Raw genomic sequence first — 7,952 nt, forward strand, 5'->3', positions numbered from 1 at the left:
TGCCCTGGCATGTGGGAAAGTGGAGGGAGCCGGAAGCACAGGGAAACTCCATCTGTGTGGGTGCCAGAAATCACCTGGGCCTCGCGTGTCTCCAGGACACATTGCCCTGCCTCCACGCAGAAGGGCAAAGACCTACTGAAAGATCTTCCAGAATCATCCACGCTGGTGGTCAGTAGCCCTCCATCCAGTTCTCCCTAATGGCCCGCCCAGCTCTAGCCTGCTGTGACACCTGCTCTCTTCAGAGCCTACGCAACAGAGCTCCCTCACGAGCTGTCTGGGATGATGGAGTTGTATGGGGTTATCGGGGCAAGTGGAGTGTGTGCCCAGGTGTGTCCAGCCCCCAGTGCCTCTGCCATTACCCTACTTGCTTTCCAACTGTTAGCATTTTCTGTGTGTGCTCTAATTTGAAAAGTAGCTAGCTCTCAAGTTGAGGAGTGCTGTGTGAGCCCAGACAGCCACCTGGGGCTGAGCTGGCCCACGGAGGCGGCCCAGGCCAGCAGCCCACCGTGCTCAGACCAGCCGCTGCACAGGGGATGGGGGATGAGGCAGATATTGCAGCTGGGAGGAGGGTGGCCCATCCCCAGCCTGTAAACAGAAACAGCTTCTCACAAGTGTGTTGGAAGAGAGAAACTCCTCTGGAGCTCACAGTTCGAGGCTGACACCCCGAACTGGTATTTTCTCCTAGGAGGGACTGGGAGGCCGGTCCCTGGTCCCTAGCTGGGTGGGGTGGGGCGAAAAGGGTCAATCTGTTAGGGCACCTGGGACCCTGGAGGAGAGCTGGGTGGTCGGGAGGAGAGAGGAGAGGATTCCATTCTCTGGTTGTGACTCCATCCGGCAGCGAAACTCTGGGGCACCGGGAGGAGCGGGGCAAGGAACGCTTGGTGCCGTATAAACTCAAGCAACCTGTTTCCCTGGTGCTGCTTCCCCCGAGAGGTTGGCATTTAAAGGAATCAAATTGTCTAATTAAAATTGAACAATCCCTTATCGGGCCCGATGGCGGGTGAGACACTGCTGTCTTAAACACATCACTTTTCCCTCTTTTCTGAGACTTGAAGCATTTCAATGAGCAAGAAGAGGGGGGGCGGGGGAAGCGCTTCTCATTTGCATTTCAAAAGCAGCTTGCTGGAGTTGGGTGGGAATTGGGAGTGAGGGGTAAGGGGCTCCTCCCCACGACCCTGGTGACTCAGGTCTGCGCCTCCAGACAAAGGTCCAGGCTGTGACTTGGGTCTGGGCCCCTCCCCAGCTCCTCAGGCCGCTCTGGGAAAGAAGGGTGGGAGGGGAAACGGTAGGGAGAAGCCCCGAGTTCCTTCTTTCTCCAAAGGAAAAAGGAGAAGAGTCACCGAATGAGGCCTCACTTACGGAACCCAGGAGGGTGGCCTCAGCAGGGGTTCCCGGAGCCCTGGGTCAGGCAGCCTCGAGAGCCTTCTGGGCCCAGACCTTGGGAAGGCTGGTGTGGTGGACTGACGGGCACAGTCACGTCTTACCTGGAAAGGCTGCCCGGCCGGGGGCTGGGGAGGTGGGGAAGGATCCGTGGGATGAGGGGTAGAGGAGGAGTGGAGGGGGATGTTGGAGAGGAGAACAGGGGAGACTGAGCTGTGAGGCTAGGGTGAGCATCCCTCTCCTCGCCCTGAGCATCTTTCCCGGCGTCCCGCGCAGGGGAGCTGGGTGGTGAGGCGTGGGTCTGGCTCAGGCAGCAGCAGCTGGAAGAGATACGGGTTGCTTTTTTGCAGCTGTTGGCGTGGGATCCTCTGGGGCTCGGGCAGGGTCCAGCTCCCAGGAATTCCTAGGCTCCACGAGCTCAGGAGTGAGACTCTCCCCGTGGCGGCCGCACCCACCCCCGGAACCTGAGTGCTGCTGTGGGCTGGGGACAGATCTGGACTGCTGTAAGAGACCTAGGCTAGTGGGGAAACCTGCCTGTGGTGGCCTGGGGGGAGGAGAGGCCACACACTGACGCCACCCCCAGGTGCCAGGCCTGGCGAGCCACCCTGGTCCAGCCTGAAGTTCCACAGGGGCAGCTCGGCAGCAGAACTTAGGTTATCTCTGGCAAGAATTGCCCAGGTTTCCTTAGAAAGGGTGGAACAGCTCGGGTAAATCTCTCTCCCATTCTCTGGCTGTGTCTGGCTCCACCCAGCTGGAGCCAGGATGGTGGGCACTGTCTCGAGGGCTGTCAGGGGCCCAACCTGAAGCTGGTGAGCTGGTGATGCTGCTCCTGGGCCAGGCATCGCCTCCCACCTCACAGCAAACAGAAGCTACCCTGGCACGCCCGCCCATTCCATTTCCTGCCGTCAGATCCACCCACGACCGGCAGAGAGACCACCTGCTCCCGCCCCTGGGCTTCCAGTGTCCTGACTCCCAGCAAGGCCCAGGCCTTCCGCCTGGGCTCAGGGCCCGTCCTGGCTCACCCCCTCCTCCTTCCCACCTTTCAGGACAGCCCCTCCCCATGGAAGGCTCCCTGATGCTCCACCTCAGAGCTGTCCCTTGCTCAAGGCCCTCCCAGCACACGTGCTCCGTGGTGGCAGTGATCACAGGTGTAATTAAGTTGTTACTTGTCTAATTATTTGTTTAGTGTCTGTGCTTCTCACCAAGGTGTGAGCTACACCAGTGTGCGGGCTCACAGCTGTCTTATCATGGTTTTCTCACCTCCCGGCAGGGCGCCTGGCAACGGCAGGTGCTCCATAAATGTCTGAGAGGCGTCCATAGAAGCTAGTATCTCACTCCAGCATAAGGGAGTCAGCTCCTAGGTCTTTTCCTACCCCGGTTGTTGTTTCTCCCCTGGGTCCTCCTCATGGGGTACCAGGAGCCTCCTCCGAGATCTCTCCCCGGCCCCCTGGGTCCCAGTCACGAGGTAGCTGGGCTTGACTGCCCAGCTTGTTGGGGCTCATCCGGGGAGCCGTCCAGGTGGGCCATCCCTGGGCACGCAGTGTGAACAGGCCTTAAAAGGAAAAGAGAACGCCCTGCGTGAACGGGAGTGTAGGTATGTGGGGAGGTGGGTGGGAGATGACCTGAATTGTGTAGGAAGAGGAAGCACAGAGCGTGGTGGGCGGCAGGAAGGCCTGGGGACCCAGGGTTTCACAGCGTCTAGACTAGCGCCCCCTGTGGGCGTGAAGCCTCAGCCGGCCAAGGCGGGGGCCTGGAGCCAGCTGCTCACCGAGCACAGGCTAGCGGCTGTAAAGCCTTCCCAGGGGCACACTGGGTGCAGCTGAGACTCGGCCCGTCGAAAGGGCCGCAGGGGGCGGCGTGTCCCAGGGAGAGGCTCACACAGCGCCTCCACCAGCTGTGGAAAGGGGGCCCTGAGTGAGAATTCGTCTGCGAGCAGGAGACCAGAGCGGAGGGTGACCGGGCCTCCTCACCACTGAGGCTTCAGCCCGGACACCCCCTCTGCGGTTCTGCTTCTTCCCTGGGTGGCCAGTGTCCCTGGGTCTGGCCACGTGTCCCTAGGTATGTGAAGTGCTTGGAGAGGACTTCAGGGCCTCCTGGCCTCTGGGCCTGGGGTCCCTCAGTCTGCAGCAGAACAAGGAACGCGTGCAGGAAGGGATGTCTGCCTGACAGCCTCATCCCTGTGGATTTCGATGGCTCCGTAAAAACGTCTCCTCACAAACTGTCAAAGTGTCACAAAGTAATTGTTAGCGGGAGTGACTCAGGGTGGGGAGGGGAAGGGAGTGTGGCTCCCGTACTGCTAAGTGGTGGGTGACGGCGGCACTGTTCTCTGCCTGCTCTGCCTTCTGATGAAGAATCCTGGGCGCTCAGCGCCATGCAAGGGAAGGGCAGAGCCGTGGGGCAGCTCACGTGCGGAGTAGCAAACAGCAGGTGGGAAGCAGGGTGGAGGGCGTGGGGCTCAGGACCCCCTCCCCGAGGAAGGGCACGCCGAGGGGAGGAAACATCTAGACACTGCTCAGGGAACCTACAGTCAGAGCGGAGTCTACAGGCTGGCCCTGTTTTCTATTTTCTTTTCTCTCTCTTTCCCTCCCTCCTCAATTCCGCCCCCCCCCCCTCCCCCGGGGAATAAAAGAATTGGGAAGTTGAGCTGGGGCCTGGGCGGGGTCACAGGAGTCCAGGAGGCAGGCCCACTTAGCTGCCAGCTCTCCAGCCGGAGAGGAGGGAGGGCGGGGGCTCAGACCAGCCTCCTTGACCTTTACTTTAATTTCAGGAAAGAACTGAGAAAACATGCTCTTGAAAGTCAAGAGGGAGACAAATCCTGAACCTTATTGCTCTAGAAGGACGAAAAACAGTCCCGCTATTTGGCAGAAAATGGCTCCGCTTTATGAAAAGACACCCCTGCTCGTAAAAACAGAGAGAGGGGCCAGTCCAAATAACAGCCAACATCCATCACGCCGCTGGGAAGCCTCGGGAAGCCCCTCTCCACGTCCCTCCATCCTTCAGCTCCAGCAGGCTTGCTCTGGGGACAGTGGGAACATTTCCACAAGGGATAAAGCCCTTTCTGAAAGGGGGTGAGGTGGCAAGCAAGCTTTAACGTTGTGACACCCACACAAATAGCTACTTGGTGCCGGCGTCTCAAAGACGAATGGACGGTAAAACTCCACGGCAGGAACGCGATCAGCAAAATCCAGATTGTGGAACACGTGCCAGAGCAAACGACCTGGTTTCTTCCAAAAATAAATTGCAAGGAAACAAAAGAAAAACTGGGGGTGGGGAGAGAACATTTATAATAACAGAAACTTAAAAGCCTATCAGCCAGTTGCAACATGTGGACCTTATTTGAATCCTGATTCAAGAGAAACCAACTTTTCACGATCCTTGACGTTCATGAGACTACTGAATATTTGGAGTACATTTTTTGATGATATTAAGGAATTACTGATACCAATTTTTAGGTGTGGCAAAGGCGTTCCAGTTAATTATTTTCAAGGTCTTATCTTTTAGAGATATACACTGAAATATTTACAGTTGAAATTAAATGATGTCTGGGATTTATTTGACAATAAGATGAGATGGTGCAGACGACAGGTGCAGATGAAACAAAATCCGCTGTAAGCTGATTGTGGTTAAAGCTGGGTAATGGATACATTGGAGTTCGTTGTACTATTCTTTTTTTTTTTTTTTTTGCGGTACACGGGCCTCTCACTGTTGTGGCCTCTCCTGTTGCGGAGCACAGGCTCCAGACGCGCAGGCTCAGCAGCCATGGCTCACGGGCCCAGCCACTCCGCGTCATGTGGGATCTTCCCGCACCGGGGCACGAACTGTGTCCCCTGCCTCGGCAGGCGGACTCTCAACCACTGCGCCACCAGGGAAGCCCTGTACTGTTCTTTCTAGTTGTGTTTATGTTTAAACTTTTCTATAACAAACTATTTTTAAAAATCGAATCTGCTCTTTTAAACCTCACCACCCACTTCTCTTTTCCCCCCACGCAAGAAACACTGATGTAAGCCAGACTTCAAGTTAGCCTTCTGATCCTGTTCCCTTGTTATAAATGCTGACTTCCTTTCTTGCCTGACAGACCATCCCCCTGTCCCCATCACTCCTGTGCCCTGTCCAGCAGCTGGAGCCCCAGGACCCTTCCTTGGTCTAATGGGCTGTCTCTTCCCTTTCACAGAGGATGAGGCTTGGCTGGTAGGGACAGGAGGTAGGGGTGGATGCCCACTTTAATGACAAACGTAACGGCTACTGAGCTCCTATTCTATGCCAGTCACGGTGTGAAGCGCTGAGCACATGCATTTCATTTTACCTGCACAGCAGCCCTATAAGATTAGATATTATTTCCATGTTACAGACGAAGAAACAGGCACAGAGAGGGTGAGTAACTTGCCCAAGTTCATCCAAGTGCAGTGGCTTATGAACACAGGTGTATTTGCCTCCAGGACCTAGGCTCTTCTCCTTGTACCAGGGGTTGAGTCTGGGTCTAGCAGGGGTCTAGAGTGGGAGGGAGTGAGGTCTGCGGGCCCAGGTCCCACATGCACGCAGGAGAGCGATGTCTTTATCTCACTGCAAACACAACTCCTTCAAGGGCGTGTCCAGAGCCTCACTTCACCAGGCTGTTAGGTCTCAGACCGGTATTCACAGGAGACCTCTAGGAACCCCTCACAGCCTTATAAAGAGGGAAGATGAGGTCCAGGCCACACCCAAGTTTCCTCAGAGTCCTGAGAGCCCTTAGGCAACCGGATGTTTTCCAGAAAACGACATTCCTGGAGTCTCCAGAGCATTAGGCTGCCTGGACCACATGAGGCAGAGGAGGGCAGACGCGCAGGATTCTGGGTAGAGTGGAAGAGAGCTGGCTGTCTCCAGGCTCATCCCTTTGGGCCACTTCAGCCCGCCTTCCTCCTGCTCCTTCCTGGGTTTCCTTTCCTTCCATGGGGTGCGGGTGTAGACCCACCAACAGGGGCGGCACTGTGGGTCCGGGCCTCTAGCCCCGCCTGGCCTGCTGGCACCTCACTCAGGTGAGGGGCACACGGCACAGCCACAGAAGGCAGCGGAGGCAGTCTTCCTGCTGCAGCAACAGGCTGGGGGTCCCGGGCAGAGCCCCTACCTTCCTCTCCCACATGACGGAAGTAGGTCAGAAGGGCAGTCTCAGCGATGGGCACACAGTCCTAATGGCAAGCTGTGTGCCCACTGGCACTGCATTACCCTCCCCCCCATCCCTGTCCTCAACATTGAGGCTTTTATGCAGTGATGACCAGAAAATAAAGAAGAGTGGCTTCCTTCTATCCTGGGAATTGAAGGAGAGCGATCAATATGGCCTGTTTTTTTTTAATCAGACACAAAGATAGACCTGGGTTTCAGTCTCATTTCCAATACTTGCTAGCAGTGTGGTCTTGACGGTGTAATAGCTCTGGGCCTCAGTTTTCTCATCTGTAAAATGGAGACAATAAATCTCTCCTCATTGGAGTGGTTGTGAAATTAAGTTAGAAAATGCAAATGAAGAGGCCAACAAGATGCTCAGTAATCAGCAACTAATATCACTGCTGGGGGTGAGGGGTGCGGGGCAGAGTTCTGTCGGGTCCCAGCAAAAGAACAGCTGAGTGTCTCCTCTGGGCCAAAGACTATGTTAAAGTCTTGATGTATCTCGTTTAACCTTCAAATTAACTCCACGAGGAAGGTGGTCTCACCCGGTTTTAGAGCCACACAAAGCAGCACTATTGCTGTCAATGCCCACCAGCACCACCAGCAAAAGACCCACGCTGGGATGAGCGGCCCTGAGAGAAAGAGACCCCCGATTTCTCCATGGCCCCCAATCCTCTGAACACTCTGGAGAGACTCCAGCCACAGCCAACATTTAGTTCCCGCCAACCAGCCCTGAGCTAAAAGCCCTGAGATGTTGGGGGCACCTGGCAGGTGACCTTGGTTACAAGTCTTCTCAGCCTGTGCCACGAGGATTTGCAGCAACCTTGACTCTTCCCTCTAAATCTTCAAGGAAAAGCCCTACTTGGCCTGGAGCCTTCCTTATAAATTCTATGGGTACAACAGCTATGGGATGTCTCTACTCGTTTTTGGGTTTTTTTTTTTTTTTTTTTTATTGGTGTATAGTTGTTTTACAACGTTGTGTTGGTTTCTACTATACAGCGAAGTGGAGTTCCCTGCGCTATACAGCACTTCTCATTAGTTATCTATTTTATACATATTAGTGTATCTATGTTAATCCCAATCTCCCAATTCATCCCACCCCACACTTTCCCCTCTTGGTGTCCATACGTTTGTTCTCTACATCTGTGTCTCTACTTCTGCCTTGCAAACTGGTTCATCTGTACCATTTTCTAGATTCCACATATATGTGTTAATATACAATATTTGCTTTTCTGGGATGTCTCTACTCTTGAAGGCAGAGGTGGGCCAGGTACCCAATGAGACCTTGGGGACTCTGAGGTATCCAGCCACCATCAGCACTGGATTATTTCATCTAACTGCAGGTATCTGAGAGGCAGAAGGAGAAGGATAATCCGGTTCCCTTGGATGAGCCAGTTCCCTAACCCTCAATTTAATAATTAATAATAATTTAATGA

The sequence above is a fragment of the Mesoplodon densirostris genome, chromosome 7, assembly GCF_025265405.1.
Source record: "Mesoplodon densirostris isolate mMesDen1 chromosome 7, mMesDen1 primary haplotype, whole genome shotgun sequence".
NCBI classification, from domain to species: Eukaryota; Metazoa; Chordata; class Mammalia; order Artiodactyla; family Ziphiidae; genus Mesoplodon; species Mesoplodon densirostris.